The sequence below is a fragment of the Emydura macquarii genome, unplaced genomic scaffold, assembly GCF_026122565.2.
Source record: "Emydura macquarii macquarii isolate MOO-44397 ecotype Brisbane River unplaced genomic scaffold, CSIRO-AGI_Emac_v2 contig_227, whole genome shotgun sequence".
NCBI classification, from domain to species: domain Eukaryota; kingdom Metazoa; phylum Chordata; order Testudines; family Chelidae; genus Emydura; species Emydura macquarii.
This window is the reverse complement of record NW_027130364.1, coordinates 94,965-118,911: the sequence shown is the minus strand read 5'-3', so window position 1 is coordinate 118,911 and position 23,947 is coordinate 94,965. Positions and strand designations below refer to the sequence as shown.

General features: G+C 44.8%; 1 pseudogene; it reads right to left on the bottom strand.

The window, feature by feature from the left end:
- Positions 1 to 8,015: 8,015 nt before the first annotated feature.
- Positions 8,016 to 8,973, bottom strand: LOC137153308 (olfactory receptor 14A16-like; annotated as a pseudogene).
- Between the last annotated feature and the right edge of the window lie 14,974 nt (positions 8,974 to 23,947).

The following is a 23,947-nucleotide window of genomic DNA, read 5'->3' as shown; positions in this document are numbered from 1 at the left end:
ATAGTGCTACAGAGCAGGTAACTGATAGTTCCTGCGGTACCCAGGCTCGTGAGATTTCTATAGAGAGATTAGATTTTTTTCTTTCTGACACAACTCACTACTGTCTGGCTTTAGCACGTGGAAACCTTATCTGTTCTTGCTAGTGGTCAGTGTCTCCACCTATCCAGCAACACCCAGGCCAGACAATCCCCTTCCTACCTACGCAGGCCCCACTCTATCTCTCTGTAGACTCATAGACTATAAAGTCAGAAGGGACCATTATGATCATCTAGTCTGACCTCCTGCACAACACAAGCCACAGAACCTCAGCCACCCAACTGCTGTAATAGATCCCCAACCTAAGACTGAATTACTGAGGTCCTCAAATAATGATTTAAAGACTTCAAAGTACAGAGAATCCACTAGCAAGTGACCTGTGTCCCATGCTACAGAGGAAGGTGAAAAAAGCCCAGGGCCTATGCCAATTTGTCCCGGGGGAAAATTCCTTCCCAACCCCAAATATGGCGATCAGCTAAACCCTGAGCATGTGAGCAAGATTCATCAGCCAGACATCCAGAAAGAATTCTTTGTAGTGACTCAGAATCCACCACATCTAACATCCCATGACAGGCCATTGGGCATATTTACCACCAGTAGTCAAAGATCAGTCAATTGCCAAATTAGGCTGACCCATCATACCATCCCCTCCATAAACTTATCAAGCTCAGTCTCGAAGCCAGCTAGGTTTCTTGCCCTGAATGCTCCCCTTGGCAGGCTGTTCCAAAACTTCACTCCTCTGATGGTTAGAAACCTGCATCTAACTTCAAGTCTAAACTTCCTGATGGCCAGTTTATATCCATTTGTTCTTGTGTCCACATTGGTGCTGAACTGAAATAACTCTTCTCCCTCCCTGGTATTTATTCCTCTGACGTGTTTACAGAGAGCGATCATATCTTCCCTCAGCCTTCTTTTGGTTAGGCTAAACAAGCCAAGCTCTTTGAGTCTCCTCTCATAAGGCAGGTTTTCTGTTCCTCGGATCATCCTAGGAGCCCTTCTCTGCACCTGTTCCAGTCTGAATTCATCTTTCTTAAACATAGGGGACCAGAACTGCACACAGTTTTCCAGATGAGGTTTCACCAGCGCCTTGTATAACGGTACTAACATCTCTCCAGCGCACTGAGTGTCCCTTTGCAGCGCCCAGCCCCTCTTCCACTGGATACTCAAAGAATTCACAGATTGACTGCTCGCGGAGACCAGCACACCCCAGCTTCCCTTCGGATCGCCATTCCCTTTAAAACACAGAATTTAGATATAGTTATAAAACAAGCAAAAGTTTATTTAACAAAGAGTGGAGGTTTAAATGATAGCAGGTAGAAATGTTGGAAACAAAGAGTTACACATGCAATAAAATCATAACACACCTTCTACAATCTAGCCTGACTTAGTTAGTTACTGCCAGGTCTTACAGTATTGCTCGCCCACGTTTTTCAGCCAGGTAGGCTGTGATCCATTTTTCATGAGACAGGCCGGACTCTCACCTACTCTCTTCAGAGAAGACTACCATCTCTCGCCTTGCAACTCCAGACAAATCATAACAGTCCTTAGATCTTCATTCATAATCCAGACCCCTCTTGCTGTGGTTTCCATTCTGTAGTTGTCACAATCTCATGCCACTTTTGCAACCTGGATTATTTTGTGGTTCTCTCTGCAAACAGACTTCCTTTGCAAGACAGTGATCTGCTTTGTGACTTTGGTCATTTGCAGGGTCTTCCCCTGCCACCATTTGCCTGTCTTCTCTATTTGGATTGTAGCAAGAACTAGCTCTTCGTATATGCTAAGATACACACCTAACCAGACAAAGATAAGCATCTCCTACTCCTTATCTGAACAGAAGCTGTCCAAACCCTGTCACTGCCTGGTGACCTGCTTTTAATTTGAAGGTTGAAGAAGGTAGTTTCCGGGATAGATGCAGAATTTCTTAAATATTATCCAGATGACCCGTACGCTACTGAATCTTGGTAGAGAGTTTACCCACCACCCTTTGGTTTATTGTTTGGGAAATAACAGGTCCATGGGATCCCTGTAAACCACCATACTCCTCCCCAAACTAGATGGCGCCCTGAGGTCCCTGGGTCTCAGTAAGCATTTGAGATTTATTTCCATATAAACCGGTGTGACCTCTTCAATTTAACCTAGCTAACTATTGGCCTGAATGTTATTGTGTGGCAGACAGTTCCACAAGAAAGTTATGAATTCTGAAGGGGGGAAAAGGTATTTCCTTGAACATTGATTAAAAGTGGTGGACAGAACAATGAATCGGGTCAAATATCTTTCATCTTTCCAATGCACTTAATCCTCATCCTATATTTAATACCAGCATCTGGCCCTCATAGTCCCCTGTGCTCTGCATAGAACAAATATTTTCTCAGTCTCCAATCCACTCCATTTGCCCTGAGAGCCCAGTCTGATGCATTTACTCAGGATGACTGACTAGTACCTTACTCCACAAGCAGTCAGCCCCAGTAGCAGCCTAAAGGTGCCAGGCAGCTTGAGCAAGGGTAGCAGAAGCAGGCTTTGTCCCTGGGTCAGCTAATGACCCCGCCAACCTCCATTTCTCTCCCCGCAGATGACAACTGCCACTTAAGCTCCAAGACTAGCCTAATGTACTTCATTTTCCTCAGGTTTTCTCACTGCTAAGACATGCAGATTCTCCTCTTCTCCCTGTTATTCACCTTCTACGTGTTGACTTTAGTCGGGAATAGCCTCATTGTTCTCATCACGATGGTAGACCCGGCCCTCCACTCCCCCATGGATTTCTTTATCAGGAACCCGTCCTTCGTGGAGAGCTGCTACACCTTGGTCACCCTGCCCAAGATGCTGGCCAACCTCCTCTTGGAAGATAAATCCATCTCCTTTGCTGGCTGTGCAGCCGAGACGCCACTACGGAGCAGGCGTCTGTAGTCCAGAACCAAAGCCAGGAGTCAAGCTGGACGGCAGGAGCTGGAGCAAGTAGGGCAGTAGGCAAGGAGGTGCTCGAGGCAGGGGCAGCTAGAACAAGGGAACACAGGATCAGGCAGAGTAGTGGACACAAGCATGACAAAGCTGCTGCAGCTGCTGGGTCAGGTGCCAGCCTGCCGGCCTCGGCAGCTCAACAGGAAACGTGGCTAATCAGACAGCTGCTGCCGGCCAGGTGTGCTGAGGAGACTTCCTGGGGATTTGCTCTGCTGCAGCCCAGATTCCTGACCCCCGGGTTCTCTTCCTGGCTGTGCGAGATAACCCAGATCCAAGGGCCGGGGCTGAGGGATCAGGATTTCTTGGGGTTCTGCCAGGCCCAGGAAGTGAGCTGGGGGTAGCGGGGAGAACCAGGGGCAGATGACAATACTGATGTGCTTTTGATGAGCTTGGACTGGCAGGTCAGGTTCAGATTTGGTCTCATTTTGGACTCAGCAGCCAATCAGCGTCCCCAGATTTCCACATCCCAGCTCCACAGCAACATGGGAAGTGATTGTGGCAGGGAGGGACCTGCTATAAACATCTCAATTAGAATATTCTGTTTCCTAACGTCACTGGGTAGTTCAGTATCAAGAGTCATGAGATCCTTATTTGTGCTTCACGGAATAGAATAAAATAGAATAGAATAGAATTCTAAGAATGTTTTTAGGTGAGTTCCAGAAAACCTCCCTTCACTTTTGAATTGCCTTCCATGTTTCCCACCAGAATCTAAACTGGTTGATTTTGTGGACCTTGACACCAGCTTTGCTTTTCTTCCAGGCTCTTTAGATTCCCCCTGCCCTGTTCAGGTGTTTCCTCTAGGGCCACTATCGCTACAGCAGATAAATATGGACTTTCGAAAGCACTCAAGGTTATAGGAGCACAAGTTCTCTTGAAAGTCTTTGATACCCATGGACTGCTGATCTGTTGAGCAACAAGAGGCGTTTTCTTGATTAATTAATTACCCCTGTGCAAAGCAATCACAGAGCTGATGTAAAATGCTATCAGAGAAGAATGATAGGGCCTGATTCTTCTCTGACTGACACCAGTGTAAATCAGAAGCAACTGCATTGACATCAGAGACATAAGTCAGAGGAGAAATAGGTCCTGAACATGTATATTCTCATTCAGAGGGGTGAATGATTGAAGAAGCTGCAAAACAGTGAACATTTATACTTCCCTCTCCTTCATAGAACTGGTCCATATAGAGTAGGCCAGTTGGCTGGTTGGTCTCCAATTTCTCTGTTCTAGGTACACTACAAAGACAATTTTCCCACAGACCCTTTGGCCAACTCCTGAGTCTCTCAATCCTGTTAGGGAAGGAGCCAAAATCAAAGTAGAGACTCCCGTTAAAGTCCATGAGCTTTTGAGCAGGCCCTGAGTTCTGAAAGGGTGAAACTCATGGCTGTTCAGAAGATCAATGCAAGGCCTGTGCACCACTTGCCTGCCAGCTAAGTCCTCAAAACATGGCTGAAGTGTCGTGCAGATGTTGCCTGATTTCTGGGTGTTTAGTCATTTGAATGGGGTTATAGGCTCGCCAATTGAACTGATCAGAAGATAATTAAGGTCTTGTTCCAGAATAGGGCTCCTATAGGGGCCCCGGGGTGCACGACTGATAGCCAAATTTGTATAATTTTATAAGCTTTTATTAAGATAACATAATATAATAGATAAATGACTGTTTAAAGGAAATGAATAATCAAATGGATAATGGATAGGATTACAGTCTTATTCTGAAGACATATGTAATATATATATTTATACGGTATGCTTTGGATTAATATACTCACACCCATTCCTGATGACCTGGTTGAGAGACATGTTTGGTTCCTCAGTTCTTGAGTGGAGGGGTGGAGGCGATCCACGAGAGCTAAGAGCTATAAGGCTAAGACTAAGACTACAAATAATACTCAGTATAAACTAAGAACAAAAGATTCTAACAAATACTAACTAAAAGAAGCTTAAAGAAGGAGTATCTGGTGATCACGCCCAAATAACACGGTTTGACCCTTTTTATACCCTAAACAATACGGGTCCTCCTTCGAAGTCTAAACTGGGCTTCTTCCCCTAAATTATTAGGGTACACTTATTCTACAGGCTGGCAGGTTCGTGCATATTAATGACATATCCATATCCTTTCCAGACGGTTCCAGATGGATCACTTATCTCACCTTTGTTATTTTTGGCCCTTTTGTGGGTTTTGTGGTGTATTTGTGAAGTTTACTTGGGGAATCACCTGAGACATGACCTGATGCCTCCAGACTTATCTAGGATAAAGGTTATAACCATGTATGTCTTATCCTTTAACTTATCATTATTAATCTGGGCCAAAGGTCCCGAACATATGTATGTTAACCACCTTAGCCTTCATACAGGACATGGCCTGTAAGGTACCTTGCACTGCAGTTATAATACATTAATATGAATCTATGACTCTAGTATAATAAAACAACAATACTAAAATCTATAAGGAAAGGTATATATATGTGCAAGCAAGCAGGCTAGTCCTATAGGCTACATAGGCCTAATGCTGGCACGCTGGGGAGGGTAATATTTCACCCCACGTGATGCATTCTGGACCCATCACTGAGAGCTCGGTGTAGACCACTTGGCCCACAAACAACTCTTTGGCTATCGCTGCGCATGGGTCATGTTTACCTGACCCGATGCGGATCAGTAGCGGGCGGAGGATTGTTGAAGTGCACACTTGACCTGGTCTGTGAATGGGCAGAGGGTCCCAGCTCCTTCTGGGGATAGTGTAAAAGAGAAGAACAGCTGGAGGCTTCTGGAGCAAGCTACACTATCATGGCTGCCGCCCTCACCATCTCCTGGGACCACAGGCCTTCATCATTCTGCCCCTGGGCAAGAGAAAGGGACCCAGATGACATTGTCACCCTTACCAGCTCCAGCTGAACTCCAGCCACCACCTGGGGTAACAGTTATTTCCGCCTTTGATACCATTTAAGAGACTGCCAAGCAAGGCAAGCCAAGCTTTTGCTTCTCAGACTGGGCAGTAATAACAACAACAGAAACAACGTTCCCTGCCCATCTCAACTAATTTTCTCTCTTTTCCCCCAAAGGATAGTTATTATTCTCTTTGATACCTCTAAGAGACTGTCAAATAACAGGGGCTTTTCCTTCTAAAAACAGCCTCCAGATAACAGGAAAGGGAACGAGGGGTGTTGCTAAAATGAGAGCCTGATTTAATACTTTACCTTGCAAATGCTTTAGCTGTTTTTCCTTCTTTTCTGTATCTTTAATACAAGGTTAAAAGGATTTTAATGGTGTGTAGCATGCTGAGGTCTCTGTACACGAAGTTCCAGACTTTCTTTAACACTGTTTATTGTAGGACTGTGCCTGGGTTATATTAACACATTTAGCCCATTTATTCCATCTAAATGAATACATTAGACTGTGGCTGTAGTTTTGTGTTAGGTTTAAAATGATTTAAAAGACACCTATCCAAGGCTCGAAGTCCTCTAACATATCATTACTAGTACAATAATATCCCAACAGCATCAAAATGATCCTTACAAAAGGAACTCAGCCACCCAGAGAGCTACAGAAACTCCTTTCCATCCCTTGATCATTGTGGAAAGCAAACCTTCAGCTCACTCAGAAAAACACATCGAGGAGTCGACACTTTGGCCTCCCAAACACAAGACAAACTATTGAAGTCCCCGACGTAACAAACATTTCCCGCTCCTGCGCAAAATAGAAAAAAAGAGGTAAAACCAAATTGTCCAACTGATAAAATGAAACAACACAAAAGGCAGATAAGCAAGGTGTGGCCCTTTATCCAGCTGGACAGTCACCTGTGTCAAGAGGACTCAGTCAATGGGAGCCTAGTACTTCCAAGATAACTGCATCTGGATAGTTTCGTTGTTTCTACCTCTGGGGCTCCAGGAAGCACTCCCCAGCTCAGATACTCTTCCTTTGGCCATAGGAGGCCACTCTCCCACTGCCTTAGATCTCAAAACCAGTGTCCAAGTTCTTTCAAGCCCCAGTCACATACACATGCTTTGCCAGAGCTTCACCAAGGCTGTGCTCACTTTTGGCTTCTAGCTGAACCCCTTTAAGAGGAACGTGGCAGGAAGGCAAGGAACACGGTTTTAGCAAAGGGAAACTTTATGCAGTCAGCCCTCGACAGACACAGGTCTTTAAAACAAGACAGTTCTGAGACACCCCCTCTCCTGGACTGATCTGACTGTTTCTGTGAGTCCAAGGTTCATCTGTATTTTAAGCTGGGCAGAGTCCCGTCTGCCATCTTGCTCCTGAAAGCCTTTTCTACACCTGGCCATGATTGGCCCCACGAGGCCCCAACAGTGGAATCGCACTGTTAAGTAGGCCCCAGTCTCTGGGCCGTGGGTTCAAACTGTGAAGTTCCATCTCTGACATTCATGCCTGTGGGCCCCCGCAACACAAAAACCCTTTTTTTCAGGAGGTGGGCAAGTAGCTGAGACCCCATAAAACTAAATGGCCCCAGACTCTAGTCTTGATGCTCTATCAATGACCGTCTTGAGTGAGATGTCAAACACCAGTTCCAGAGAGGTTAGCTGTCTGCACTGCAGCACAGTAGGCTGCCATTGATCTAGACCAGACTTGTGCAGTCACTGTGCCAATATTTCCACACATCCTACAACAGAGTTCACAAAGTGAAACCATCACACCCTACTCTGTCATACAAGCAAATAATTAACCAAATGCCATGGTACCCTGAGCAGAGATTGTACCCCAAAAAGGGTCAGAGACCTCATCAAGTCCACTGGGAACCTGATTATGGCTATTTATTTTAAGTGGAAGGTGCTCAGATAGTGTGATGGTGGGGGGCAATACAGAAAAAATGCTAGATAGATAGATAGATAGATAGAGAGATATGATTCTGCTCTTATTTATACTGGTGTACATATACAGTAAGTCCATTGACTTGAGTTTTTACCAGTAAAAATTCCCCTTTCTGCATTAACAGATTTCAAAACAGGTTCTCAAGGAGACAATAATGCAATCTGCTGATTATATTTAAAAAAAACAGAATGAAATCATGATCAAAGATGAAAGACGGACATTGTATTTTTTGGCAAATAACTTCCACCCTATCAGTTTCTTCAATGCAGCTTTGATCTCCTTGTTCCTCATGCTGTAGATGATCGGATTCATCAGTGGAGGCACCACGGAATACAGAACAGCCACTGTGAGATCCAGCCCTGACAGGGAGCTGGAGGTGGGTTTCAGGTAAGCAAAGGTTGCAGTGCAAAAGAACAAGGAGAATACAATGAGGTGAGGGAGGCAGGTGGAGAAGGCTTTATGCCGGCCCTGCTCAGAAGGGATTCTCAGCACCGTGGTGAAGATCTGAACATATGACACAATTATGAAAACAAAACAGCTTAAGCCTAAACACACACTAAAGGCAACAACTCCAGTTTCATAAAGATATGAATCAGAGCAGACGAGCTTGAGTAGCTGGGGGATTTCACAGAAGAACTGATCCACCCTGTTGCCTCCACAGAAGGATAGTGCAAATGTGTTCCCAGTGTGGAGAGTAGAGTAGACAACACAACTCATCCAGGCACTGGCTGCCATATGGATGCACACTTTCCTGTTCATCACTCTCTCATAGTGCAGTGGTTGGCAGATGGCGACATATCGGTCATATGCCATGATGGTGAGTAAGGCAAAATCAGCTTCAACAAATAACACAAAGAAAAAGAGTTGGGTGACACATCCACAATAGGAAATTGACCTCGTGTTCATAAGGGAGTTGGCCATGGATTTGGGGATGGTGACAGAGATGGAGCCGATGTCTATGATGGACAAATTCACCAGGAAGAAGAACATGGGGGTGTGAAGGTGGTGGTCAAAGGCAACAACTATGATGATGAGAAGATTCCCCAGGAAGGCTGCCAGATAAACCACTAGAAACACCACAAAGTGCAAAATCTGCAGCTCTCGCACGTCAGAGAATCCCAGGAGAAGGAACTCGGTCACGGTGGTTCGGTTGGACATTTCCTTCTCCATGCTTTGTGTCCTGCCTGTGGATGGAAGGATAAAGGCAATGGTCAAGATTAGAATGACAGAGAAAATGACCTAATTCTCTCTCCATAATATCTCATAATGGGAAAGTCAAGGGGGCACAACTCTCATCCCTTCCACTGACTAGGAGTGAGGAGTTCTCCTTACCCCATTAGTCAGCGCACTAATGAGATGCATTATCACCTCAGTGAATATTGGATTCTCTCCTCTAAACATAAGGGAGCTGGGTCAATTTACACCATCTGAGAATCTGGTCCATGGAGTGACTTGATAAAATGCACTATGGAGCCTGGAACAAAGGACAATCCAAATACAACAATTCTAGCCAATATGGTACCCAATTGTGACAAACAGCAGGCTGTAAATTTGGGCATGAAATTTAAATACTAGCATGGCTAATGCTGATAGTAACGCTCAAATATTGATTCCCACTTTCCAGAGAAATACATTGACTCACTCATCTTCTTACATGGCAGATCATATGTAATGATTCCACTCAACACCACTTAAATGGCCATCTATCTATTTACACATGGATGTGTGGCAAGACAAGTGCAAAAGCATAATTAGGCAGTCCAAAAAAAATATGAAAAGCAACTAACAAAGACACAAAATCTAAGAGCAATTTTTCTAAAGTGCTTCAAAAGCAGGAACCTTGCTAAATAATGAGTGGGTTTGCTGGATGGTCAAGCTGCTAAAGGAACAGTCAGGGAAGACAAGGTCATTTCAGAGAAGCTAAATTAATTCTTTGCATCTGTCTTCACTGCAGATGATGTGAAGAAGATTCCCACACATGAGCCATTTTTTTCAGGTGACAAATCTGAGGACTTGGCCCAGATTGAGGTGTCAACAAAGCAGGTTTTGAAACCAATTGATAAATTGAAGAGTAATAAGTCTCCAGAACCAGATGGTATCCACCCAAGAGTTCAGAAGGAATTCAGATATGAAACTGCAGAGCTACTAACTGTACTATGTGACCCATCATTTACATCAGTGTCTGGACCAGATGACTGCAGGATAGCTAATGTACTGCCAATTTTTAAAAAAAGATTCCAGAGGCGATCCTGACAACTACAGGCTGGTGAGCCTAACCTCGGTATGATGCAGACTGGATGACGCTATAGACATATAGCTATGAAATTAGGAAGGCCAACACAAAACTGGAGTTGCAGCTAGCAAGGGACATGAAGAGTAACAAGAAGGTTTTCTACAGGTATATTAGCAAAAAAGAAGAAGGTCAAGGGAAGTGTGGGCCCCTTACAGAATGGGGGAGGCAACCTAGTGACATGATGTGAAAAAAGCTGAAGTACTCAATGCTTTTTTGCCCTTCTTTTCACAGACAAGGTCAGCTTCCAGCCTACTGCATTGGGCAGTACAGCATGGCGAGGAGGTGAGCAGCCCTCAGTGCTGAAAGAACAGGTTCAGGACTATTTAGAAAGGCTGAATATGCACAGGTCCATGGGGCATGATGCAATGCATCCGACACTGCTGAGGGAGTTGACTGATATGATTGCAGAGCCATTGGCCATTTGAAAACTCATGGTGATTAGGGGAGCTCCCAGATGAATGAAAAAAGGCAAATATAGTGCCCATCTTCAGAAAAAGGAAGAGTAACCGGGGAATTATAGACCGATCCACCTCACCTCAAAAAAGTGATGTAGCAGGTCCTCAAGGAATCCATTTTAAGGCACTTGGAAAAGAGGAAGAAGATCAGGAGCAGTCAGCATGGATTCACCAAGGGAAAGTCATGCTTGACCAACCTGATTGCCTTCTAGGATGAGATGAATGACTCTGTGGATGTGCAGAAACCAGTGGACATGATATACCTTCACTTTAGCAAAGCTTTTGATACGGTCTCCCACAGTATTCTATTCAGCAAGTTAAAGAAGTATGGGTTGGATGAATGGACTATAAGATGGATAGAAAGCTAGTTAGATCTTCAGGCTCAATGGGTAGTAATCAATGGCTCGATGTCTAGTTGGTAGCTGGTAAAAAGTGGAATGCCCCAGGGGTCGGTGCTGGGGCTGGTTTTGTTCAACATCTTCATTAATGATCTGGAGGATGGGGTGGATTGAACCCTCAGCTAGTTTGCAAATGACACTAAGCTGAGGGGAGTGGTACATACCCTGGAGCAACGGGATATGATATAATTGTAGGAAAGTAAAGGCTTAAAAGCTGGATAAGTGGTCAGGCCTAAGCTACAGGGAATGAGGTCAAGGCAAGGGCAAACCTTGTTTCTATTAATTGGTGTGAATTTTAGTTAGAGTCTGGTATCTTTTTCTTCTTTTCCTCCCTTCCTGGCCATCTGTGCTGCAAATGAGGCTAATAAAATACCTATTGCTATTTCTGTGCAAGGCCTTTTGGTGGGAAGAAAACATTAAAATTAATAGGCTTCAAGGTGATGTGCCTGACCTCTGTATGGTCATCCTGTAAACAACAAACAGGGGCGGATATAATTATATTCATTATGTAGTTGTTAATATTCATTTTATAGGTGTCAATGTAACCAAATAAGGGTCTATGGGAAATTGTTGAAAATGTATACATTTACATACTGTTATAGATAAAAGGATTGTAAAGTAACCCCCTCGTTGCTCACTCACGGTGTCGAGTGGAACGAGCAGGCAATAAAGGGTTCTGTCTCCCCAGTCCACCCCCGGGACAACCTGTTTGGTTATTTCTAACAATAGTGACCTAGACAAATTGAAGGATTGGGCCAAAAGAAATCTGATGAGTTTCCAGAAGGCTAAGTGTAGAGTCCTGCACTTAGGACAGAAGAATCCCATGCACTGCTACAGATTGGGGACCAACTGGCTAGGCAGCAGTTCTGCAGAAAAGGAACTGGAAGTTACAGTGGACAAGAAGCTGGAGATTAGTCAACGGTGTGCCCTTGTTGCCAAGAAGCCTAATGGCATATTGGGCTGTATTAAAAGGAGCATTGCCAGCAGATCGAGGGAAGTGATTATTCCCCTATATTCAGCATTGGTGAGGCCAAATTTAGAGTATTGTGTCCATTTTTGGGCCCCCCCACTACAGGAAGGATGTGAACAAACTGAAGAGTTCAGCGGAGGGCAACAAAAACAATTAGGGGTCTGGGGCACATGACTTAAGAGGAGAGGCTGAGGGAAGTAGATTTGTTTAGTCTGCAGAAGAGAAGAATGAGGGGGGTTATGATAGCAGCCTTCAACTACCTGAGAGGTGGTTCCAGGGAGGATTGAGCTAGGCTGTTCTTAGTGGTAGTAGATGACAGAACTAGGAGCAATGGTCACAAGTTGCAGTGGGGGAGGTCTAGATTGGACATTAGGAAACACTTTTTCACTAGGAGGAGCTGAAGCACTGGAATGGGTTACCTAGGATGGTGGTGGAATCTCCATCCTTAGAGGTTTTTAAGGTGTGGCTTGACAAAGCCCTGACTGGGGTGATTTAGTTGGGGTTGGTCCTGCTCTGAACAGGGGGTTGGACTAGATGACCTCCTGACATCCCTTCCAACCCTAATCTTCTATGATTTTATGATTCTAGGATTCTCTAAATATGATATGTTGGGTAAGACTCAATATGGCTTTTATAAAGGGAAATCATGCATCATGAATGTACTAGAATCCTTTCAAGGAGTCATCAAGCATGTGGACAAGGGTGATCCAACTGACATAGTGTACTTGGACTTTCAGAAAGCTTTTGACAAAGTCCCACGACAACAGCTCTTAAACAAGATAAGCATTCAAGGGATAAGAGGGAAGGTTCTCTCATGGATTAGTAACTTGCTAAACGATAGGGAAGAAAGGGTAAGATTGAAAATTCAGTTTTCAAAATGGAGAGAGTAAATAGCTGGGTTCCCCACAGATCTGTACTGAGATCTTTGTGGTTCAACATATTCTTAAATTATCTTGGAGCGAACAATAGGATTTCAAAATTTGTAGACATTAAATATTACTTTGGATTCTTAAATCCAAAGCTGACAGAAAAAAGTCAGAAAGGGATCTCACAAAACTGAATGGGCAACAAATGGCAGATGGAATTCAATGTTGATAAATGCAAAGTAATGCACACTGGAAAGCATAATCCCAAAGATACATAGAAAATGATGGGGTCTAATTTAGCTATTACTAATCAAGAGAGAGATCTTGGAGTCATCTGTTCAATGTGCAGTAGCAGTGAAAAAATCTAACAGAATATTAGGAACATTAGGAAAGGGATAGATAATAAAACAGAAATATCATAATGCCAGTATATAAATTCATTGTACGCACACATCGTGAATCATAGAATCATAGAGTTGTAAGGGACCTCAGGAGGTCATCAAGTCCAACCCCCTGCTCAAAGCAGGACTAACCTCAGCTAAATAATACTGCATGCAGTTCTGGTTGCCCCATCTCAAAAAAAGGTATATTAGAATTGGAAAAGCTACAGAAAAGAGCAACAAAAATGGTTAGGTGTATGGAACTGTTTCCATATGAGGAGAGATTAAAAGACTGGGACTGTTCAGTTTAGAAAAGAGACAACTAAGGTAGGATATGATAAAGGTCTATAAAATCATGAATGTTGTTGAGAGAGTGAATGGGAAAGTGGTATTTACCCCTTAACATAACAGAAGGACCAGGGGTCACCCAATGAAATGAATAGGCAGCAGATTGAAAATAAATAAACAAAAGTACTTCTTCATACAATGCACAGTCAACCTGTGGAACTCATTGCGAGGGGTTTTGTGAAGGCCGAAAGTATAATTGGGTTAAAAAAAGAATGACCTAAAAGTTCACGGAGTTTAGGTCAATCAATGGCTGTTAGCCAAGATGGTCAGGAATGCAACCCCATGCTCTGGGTATTCCTAAACCTCTGACTGCCAGAAGATGGGATTGGACAAAAGGAGATGAATCACTTGATAATTGCCCTGTTCTATTCATTCTCTCTGAAGCATCTGTCAACAGCCACTGTCACAGACAGGACACTGGGCTGGATGGACCATTGGTCTGAGCCAATGTGTCATTCTTATGTTCTTGTTATTTAAGGCTCCAAATCCCACTGCATTTCCAGCTCTGCATAATGATGGGGTAGTAGCATCCCTCCGTTACTGCTGTGTTGTACCGTTTCCCTCTGGGACTTTATGTTTGTGTAGTGCGAGTAAGTGGCAGTCAGGAGACCTGGGTTCTGTTCTTGGCTCTGCCATTGACCTGCTAAGTGACCTCGCCTCCCTGTGCCTCTGTTTCCCTTTGCACCCTTTCTTCGTCTTGTCTACTAGGACTGGAAGCTTTTGGGAGGATGGACAGTGTCTTACTATGTGTCTGTTCTGTGTAGCTCTCAGAAGCATTGGCATTTAGCTGACAGCAGTGTGGGACAAGGGATACAATGGATATGTCCGAGGGCATGATTAAGATGGAAAGGTTTTGACTGGGAGCTTCAATGTTCTGTGTTTTAGCTTCAAGGTGTTAGTACGTTTAAAATACATTCTGGCTATCAACTTTGCTTCTCACTCATCTTAACCATCCTGCAACTACCCCTTTGTAACAGAAATAATAGAGGATGGAACAGAAGGGGTGTTGAAATTGAAATATTAATAGAAAATATTAATTTTCCGAACCCTTGCACCAAGTTAAGTTTCCAATTCGACGCAGTCAGACATTTGTGCTTTAATTATTGCAAAGGAAAATTGGGTTTTCAATTGAACACATGTTCATGGAAAGTCTCTGCTATCCTAGATATATATTTTGTTTTTCAGAGATAGCAGAGGCCAAAACTTCTTAGTTTTCAACAGCTTCTAGCTAAAATTGTCTTCTTCTCAGTTGCCAGAAAGAAAAAAAAATGTTTTTTTCCGAATTTCTATGAATTTTTTTTTCTGTTGCAAAATGAACAAATAAATAAGTCTGACTGGTGCCAAATTAAATTAACAGTAAAAGTCTCCATGAGTTCCTATTGTCATTCATATTTATGTTCTTAAATCTACCCTGTATATCAATACTCCAACATATTTAATTGAAAAAAGCAAACTTACCGTGTTGGTCTTTGTGGAATTTTTCACAGCTGGCGATGCGTTTGATCCTTTGGGTTCTGATTATTTTGTTGTTATTTATCTGTCTGTCTCTCATGCCCCCATCACTGTATTAGGTCACCGCCATTTCCATGTCCCTTAGCTGGAGTTGCTGGGCCCCTGCAGTTCCCAGGAGGCAGGGATCCACTCCACAGATGGGCACACCCTGCTCCCCTTTTAGGGCAGGCTGGGCTGAGAGGTGAAGAACTAAATGGGATGAGGAACTGAAAGCCCCGCCCAGCTGCAGATCTGAGCCTGGCTTGTGCAACCTTCAGACATGATCACAGCCGAGGACGTCCCTGCTCTGGGGCTTAAATATCTGAATCTCACCAGCTCTGATCTCACAACTGGAGCAAACCACCCTGGCAAGTTGCCCTAGCCAACCCTAGCCCCCCAGAGGTGAAACAGCACCTGCCCTGGATCTCATGTGGTGGCAACATCCCTGGAAGGATCCTTGGCTAATAACAAGGCAGGGCTGAGGCCCAAAGGGCATCCCAAGAGGGTTGCAGAATGGTTATAGTACCATCATGTGACCTGGAATAGGGTCACCAGAGAGAACAGTGGCACCAGAAGTTCAGCTGGCCTGGAATAGCCTGTTTCTTCATTAACTCCACATTATTCCCTCTGGGGGAGCAGATCTTTATTTCCCCCGGTGTTACATCAACAGCTCTAGGGATGCAGCCATGAGAGGAACTCACAGCTCTGGCTGCCCTGACTGGTTGAAGCAGGTCGCTAAGAGGTACCCAGAAGCAAACACTAAATATTAAGGGCCAAGTCCTCAGCTGGTGTATAGTGATACAGACCCACTGTCTTCATAGTACCTAGGGCTATTTTCACCCTGGGGATCTGGCCCTTTAGTTTCAATGGAGGAATGGCTAATTTACATCAGCGGGGCATCTTGCCTGTTACTCAGTTTTAAATCCATATTCTGTGCCTGTGAGTTTAAACCAAACATGAGACAAAAGTTCCGAACCCGTCTGCATGTTCTTAGCTCTTTGTCCCATGGGATTAATTACAAGAGTGTAACTTGAAAAGGTTATGTATGATTCATTCCCACTAGGGAAAGAACTTGGGAGGAATTCAGTGTTGCTAAGATTTTCTTTTTCTGATCTTCAATTTCTGTTACAGTGAATGATCTATGACTTGATGTCTTTCTTTCTTTCTTAGAAATTGCATTTTTTTGTACTTCAAATACTAAAATATAAGGCTTGTTTTACTGCAGATGCAATGCTCCATGACACTTAAAATGTTTAATTCACACTGGTTGTAGGTATGTCAGAGAGGTTGAACAAACATGATGGGCTACATCCCCAGATGGTGTAGATTGGCATATTGTGGTGAAATTGTGACAGTTTACATGAGCTGAATATCTGTACTGTGAAGCCTAGTTTTATGTTTATTCCTCCAACTGAGTTCTCATTGCTTAACACCACAATCCAATTTTAATATTCCAAGATTATGATTAATACAGAGAAATCTATTAAATGAGTACCCAGCTGGTAAATGAACCGATTAATATTATGGTGGATCATCAGCACCAGGATAATTAAAGGTGAGCCGTGACTCCTGTTTAAAAGTTGACCTTTCTAAGAACTCTAACATTGACATGCTTAGGTGGATTTCTTTGAAATTTGCTTGTCTTCAAGAAGGTTCAAGGTAGGGATATTGACTCAAATTTGGGATCATTAGAACTAGGGGCTGTGATGGATTTGTGGTGTAACAAAGAAGGATAAGATAAGGAATGAGTACATTCGAGGGACTCTGAAAGTGATAGAGGTAGCAACAAAGTTGAAGGAGAAGAGATTGAGATGGTATGGACATGTAATGCAAAGAGGCGAGGACCATGTGACGAGAAGAGTGGTGGAAATGGAGCCCCCTGGACCACGGAAGAGAGGAAGGCCAAAGACCCGTTAGAAGGATGTGCTGAAGACAGACATGGAAAGTGTTGGACTTAAGATAGAAGATACACAAGATCGTATCGGATGGAGAAGGACCATAATGAACCTGTTTGGCGACCCTGCTTAGTGCGGGAAAAGCTGTAAGAAGAAGAAGAAAAAGAACTAGGGGTTGTAGAGATAAGATCCCTAAAAACTAGCATTGTTTGTCATAAGTCATTGGAGCTCGGGGTTGCAGAGGTAAAATTTGGTGGCAAGGGTAGACATAGCCATAGACTCATCGACTTTAAGGTCAAAAGGGACCATTATGATCATCTAGTCTGACCTCCTGCACAACGGGTCAAAATGGTCTCAATCTGCCAAGTTTAATCACTCAGTCTTTGGGGGACCCTCACTGTATTTAAGAAAAGGTACACGTTTAACAGAGAAATAACTGGAGTTTTTCCATTCCAACCATTTTTTATGCTTCGAAGATTCACTCTTGTTAATGCTCTAAAATCCGACTGGTCCCACAGATTGTTTTGAAGTGTGGCGTGCCTCATAGGGGTATAGGCTAGTGTTAGTTATCCAAATCTGGGGTCTTTGGGCCACGGGTTCCTGAGTTATAGCCTTTCCCCACAGGTTCCTTTTGCTGCCTTGTACCATTAAATGGAGGGGTGCTAATGAGTGGATGAATCACAGAGCGTGCTGAGAAGGATGGCCGTGAATTCGCCCTTCAGTTAACGTAACTAAGGATCAGTTAATCACAAGCTCCCCTGAAGGGAGCTACTGTCTAAGTACGCAGGTGGAGCACATTGCAGGTGCAGGCTCCTTGCTGCAGCCAAGGGGATAGGAGATCAGTGTTCCCCTCCCCTTGGCTGTAACCGGAAGCATGGCAAAAGCCAGAGGGAGGGGAGCACTGATCTCCCGTCCCCCTGGCTGCAGAAGGGAGCCACTGCCTAGGGACCCAGATGGAGCACATGGTTTCCTTGCAGCAGCCAGAGGGACGGGAGATTTTCCTCACTCAACCCCTTCTCTCTGGCTGCAATGGGGGGGACGTGAGACAGGGCTGTTGGCAGAGACTGGCAACCCTGCAGGGTTGTAAAATTTATATTTGTGGCCCTTGAGCCAAAAAGGTTGGGAACTATTGCTATGGAGGGTAGCAGTGCTGCTGGCAGAGTCCTTGGCTATGTTACCTGTAGAGCCCTGCACTCCCTCCTTCCTTTCACACCTGCCCTCAGTGACCCTTCTGCATCCCTGACCCCTTCTCTCTCTGCTGCCAGGGACCCCAGCCGGATACCAGTGCGTTTTCAAAGTATTATTGCCAGAAATAGCATGTTTCAGCACAGTGTTGGTCAGGAGGTCTTAGAGGAGGTCAGATAATTTTAATTCGTTTTTGGATCTGCTCAGGAAGACTTGCCCATTTTTACCTAACTATTTTTCAGTGCAGAACAGCCTCTCAAACTTTGAAGACATGGAACTTGTTCAGAAAGAAAACAAGGAATCACCATCTTTATGGAAAATTTACAAAAATAGATTTTTTATTTTGAAATTTTTGTAAAGAACTGTTTTTTCTCTTATAGTAAAATTTCAAAAGCTTTTTTTCTTTTTACATAAATTTCAACTGCTTTCTTTCTTTCTGAGAAAAAAGGAGGAAATGTGAAAAAATCAAAATTTGTATATTATGAATGAACAGAATAATTTAAAAAATATCCATAAAAATGTTTCCCATTCTACTCCCATTCTATATCAGGATTGGCAGAAAAAGGGAACAAAGACAGTTTCAGTTTAACCTGTAAAGTTAAGGATAGAAATACAAATCTCATATAGAGAAAACTTAAACCGATTATTTTTGAAAGTAAGTTGTGAATATTATTAAAAGATTCTGAAGAGACTTCACATGATAAATGCAGAGAAGTCATTTATATATATAAGGGATAAAAGAATTAGCCATAAAGTAAAAGAATGATCTTATTGACGACTGGAATATTTGATAGTAATTTCTTCCTCACAATCAGTACATTAGTTATGATACATATTTTACACAACAGATTTTTTAGAAGATATTGATATTCATGGATTCTTTATTCGTTGAAGTCATTCTTAAAATAATTTTAACCAGCACTTGTCAGTGTCACAGCTGCAGCTGGGGGAAGCCATTTAGTGAGATGCCCCCATTTCCTCCTGGAGGGGATCTGGCCCATTTACCCACATAAAGCTTTGTCCTAGGCGACGGCTACACTGACGGTGGCAAAGTCTCCGCCGTCAGATCGATTGCTCTGGATCGACTGAGCAGTCAGTGAAGACCCGCTCAGTCAAGCCAGAAGTCGACGTAGTAAGACCACCTTCACAAGTGGCATAGCGCTGCGTCGATGGGAACATCGTTCCTGTTGGCGCAGTGCAGTGAAGACAGCGCGCAGAAGAGAAGCAGAGAAGTCGATGGGAGTTATGCAAGTTTTTTGCATAGCTTGCGTAACTCTCATCGACTGCCGCCGAATCTCCGAGGTAAGTGTACACAGGGTCTTATTTCCATTGATTGCTTTTCTTCTTTATATGAAGGTGTTGGGACGGTGCTGAATCACTATATAATATCACAATGGACAAGTTTGGTGAGCCTGAGTGCTAAAGGATTCTGGGAGCAGGGCCTCATAGCACTAGACTGTGGAAAATCACTGAGAAGGCCAAATTTGCACTTGGCATCAATAAGTGTGATAAATGTTTGTCCAGATCCTGTGTAAGCAGCTGTGCTGATGTGGAAGAACAATGGTCACCGTCAGCCAATGGCCAGTTCGCCTGGTGTGTACATGTGGAGGCATGTAATGGTGAATCTGGAGCAAGCTGACCTATGTCAATTGACCCTATGGAATGACGTGACATCAGGTGCCTGGAGGGGAGTAGTCCACGATAAGTGACTATCAGCCAATCCCTGCAGCCCCCTCCCAAATTATGAATTAATTGGGATATGCCACATAATTCGCTGGCAAGGCATATTTTGCATATTCTGGGGACATGTGACTTCTTTGAGAAGAGGGCATAAGTATTAGGAAGATCACCTGGTATCTAGCTTTTCTATCTGTATCTCGTATATCCAAGAGGGCCGGTGATACTGTTGGATAGAAGAAGGATTAAGACCCGAGGGCCCCGGGGTAACCTAGACCCTGCTCTGAGGGATCATAGATGAGAGGGCTTTGGGGTAGCCAAGACCCCACTATGAGGGACTCAGAAAATAGACCAAAGACCTGAGCGAACCTGAAGGAGGAAGAGACAACCGTCACCAAGAGTGGTAGCTATCCCACTTTCTTTACCAATCAGGATACTGTGTGGGGCCAGCATAGCTACTGAGGGTTTATGCTTGGGAAACTGAGGCTTACTAAGGAGAGGCATTGTATGGTCCCTTCTATTTGTCTGTGATATCTGCTTTTCAATAAACAATAGCTCTATATTGACGATATTGACGTTTGGTCTTCACTGGCATGATGACGGGGTGCTCATTTGTGGGCACATAAATTAATCTGTATTGGTCCCCGGCCCAACAGAAGGTTCTGACCCTCAGTCTATTATGCATCTGTGAGCTGAGATTCTCATGAGTTTTCAGGATTTGGTTTCTTTTGACCACACACACATTTCATGGGCCACATACATCTGCTCTCTGTTACGTCACTGAGATCAGGTTTTAACACAAATGGACAGTGAAAGATAAATGATGTCCCTCTTTCTTCCATGAGAAGAGCATTCTACTCATCAGTCTCCTGATGGCCTTCTTCATCTCAGTATTTCTCAGGGTGTAGATCATCGGGTTCAGCATGGGGGTGATTACAGTGTAAATGACTGAGACCACCTTATGCAGGGTGAACTGCATAAAGTGTGGATGAAGAGACTGGGTATGAACTGTAAACATGCCACGGTAATCTGGGTTCCACAGGTGGACAGAGCCGTGTGCTTCCCTTCTGTGACATGTGTCCTGATCTTGACTAAGATGATGGTAGAAGAAATAAGCAGAATGATGAATATTATTATGATCACCACCCCACTGTTGAAGACCATCTGCAGTTCAACCAAGCGAGTGTCAGTGCAGGCCAGTTTAATGAGCTGTGGGACATCACAGTAGAAATTGTCCAGGCTGTTTGGCTCACAGTACGGTAACTGGAGGAGCAGTCCAATCTGAACAGCAGAGGAGCCAATTCACCCAGCCAGGCCACTGCAACGATCCCCCGCACAGCCCTCGGTTCATGATGTTTAAGTACCGCAGTGGTTTATAGATGGAAATCAAGGACCTTTGACCCAGAGGTCTTTCCCAGGTAGTAATCTCAGAGTCCAGGGAAGAAAGAGGAAGGCGTTTGGTAAAACAATCAATAGTAGTGTGGGACTCCAGAGCCGCTGGGACAGGATAGTGGAGCTTTCTGCCAAAGGGAGACATCTGTCAATCACTACCATCCTCTGTTGAGGGTCAGATGACTTTTGTGTACAGTTTGTAAGTAAATAAACAACGCTGAGGATACGTCCACATTAGAAACGCAAGTTGACCTGTGTCAGGTCTACTTACAGCTACTGTGGTGGTTAATGTCCACACTCCCCTCCTTGGGGCGGTGGTGTGCGTGTCCTCCCCAAGAGCGCTTCCACCGACCGAAGAGGGGCAGTGTATGGAGCTGAGAGCCTGCCCACTGGCAGCTCCCTGCTGAGAGCCCGGCTGCCCCACAGGCTCCTGGCAGACTGCCCCCGCCCTGTTCCCTGTTGCCCACCAGGAGTGGGGGAAGATGCCTGGGGCTTCTCCCCTCCCCGTTCCCTGCTGGGAGCTGGGAGAAGCTACCCAGGGCTTCTCTCCCCCAGGGAGTAGGTCCAGCTACCCTGCTTCTCTCCCACCATCATGAAATTGAGAAGGCTCCTGGCAAGGAGTGGGATCCAAAGCCGCCCAGGCTTCTCACCCCGGCTCCCAGCCAGCAGTGGAGTTCAAAGCTCCCCAGGCTTCATGCCCTGGCTCCTGGCCAGGAGTGGGATCCATCTCTCCAGGGGCTCTTCCAGCCAACGACCGATGTAAGGGACACAGTGTCTACACAGACACTGCATCGTCCTAACTCCACCAACATAAGCCCTGCACCTCTCATGGAGGTGGCGTTATGATGTTGGTGTAGCAGGGAGCAAAGCTGTGGTGTTGTCACTGACATAATTAGGTTGACATAAGCGCTCTTATGTCGACCTACTTGTGTATTGTAGACCAGCCTTAAGAAACTACCCTGGGAACATGTCACTGATTTCCACTCCATGGGGAGAAGTGACCCGCTGTGCCTCAAAATCTGCTACCTCTCTACAAAGAGGCAACGCTAACAAATGCTTTGTCTACAAGGGAAATGTTTTGCCACTATGGATATGCTGACAGAGCCTCCTAATGTAGATAAAGCATATGGCACCAGGAGTTTTTCTGCCAGTATTAGATACATAGGGGAAACCGAGGCGTGCACACACTACTCAGAGAAAACATCAAGAATATCTCCACTGGGTTACAGGGGCTGAGCCGGGAAGGGCAGCCGGGGCTGGGTCCAGGAGACAAGGCTGGAGCCACTACACTGGGGGTGGGCAGGGCCAGAGCAGAGTTCGGGGCAAAGTGGGGTGGGGTGGCACTTCCTTCCCACCCCCCGTGGGGGCTGTCTGGCCCGGGCCCTGCCACATGTAGGGTGAACAGCTTGCAACAGTAAAATATGGGGACACATGGGGCAGGGTGGCAGACCGTATCATTAACGATAAGATTATGTCACAGAAGGCAGGGAAGTGACAGATTCTGCACTTCCAGAGACCTCCATGAAATGTCCTGCCTCAGCCCTGGGGCAGGGGGTTTGGAGCTCTCAAGAGTGGAGGGGGGCAACCTGGGGCTCCCTGCTGCTGCGGGGAGGGGGGGGATCTGGAGCTCCCAGCCTCCACGGGTGGTGGAGGGAACCGGATCTCCCAGCCACTGCAGGCAGATGGGGGACAGATTCAGTGTACCAAGCCCCTATGGGGGTCCCCCCAGTTCCAAGTCCTGGGGACAGCTGGGGCCCCCCAGACCCCAGCCCTCCTTGGATTTTTTTTTACCTGAATACTGAGTTAAATATCAGGACACCCCGATTTTATCAGGACGTCTGATCACCCTAGCTGCGGCCACCCAAAGTTCCGCCGTGCTCCGCTAGGGGGGTGAGCCCCACAGTTTGGGGGACCTCTGCCTTAGACACTCCAGCCTATATTACCACCCACACAAACTGGACTTAGTGGCGAAAGGTTATTAAAACCAAAAAATCATCACACATTGGTTACTACCCGCCCCAAAGGGCCAGTCACTTATCCCAGGTCAAAGTATACCCCAGGTCTCAGCAAGGACAAGGCTGACAGCCAATTTCTTTAGGAAACTAACTAAAGATTTATTAGCTAAGAAAAAGAAATGAGCGTTATTGAGAGGTGAAAGCAGATAAAATACATGACAGGTGATTCAAAGTTTGTAGTCCAAACACAGAGATGTAATGTCTGCGTTCTTCAGGGGTTCCCAAAATGGCTTTGGGATCCTCTGTCCAATCGCTTAGGGTTCCCCCCGTCAGATTCCAAGCGGCCCAGAGATGAAGGATTATTCCCTTAAACAAGTATTTATAGATCTTGTTCACAGCAAACCAGCTGAGAGGTGTCTCCACCCCCGTGAGTTTTGATGAGCAGCCACAGCCAATTGAGTTGTGAATGTCCATTGTTAACACAACAAGACACTTGCTTTGAAGTTAACATTCTAGTTTGTGTGCATGCACAAGTAATCCTGTCCCAGTGAGATACATAATGCAGCTGCAAAGCCATTCATTACAATAGTTGGTTTTGCATTCAGAAATAAATGGATATTGGCACTCTGCCGGACATTTTCTTCAGGGGAAGATGTCAAACTTGTACATCAGACTTCATGCTGAAGAAGCAATTTTAGAATCAAGTTGTAGAATGTACTGTAATACACACACATGAAATGATTATAAGACCATGAACTGGACAGTGTATAACATTATACAGTGTATAACATTATACAGTGTATAACTGCCAATGTATAACACTGTTG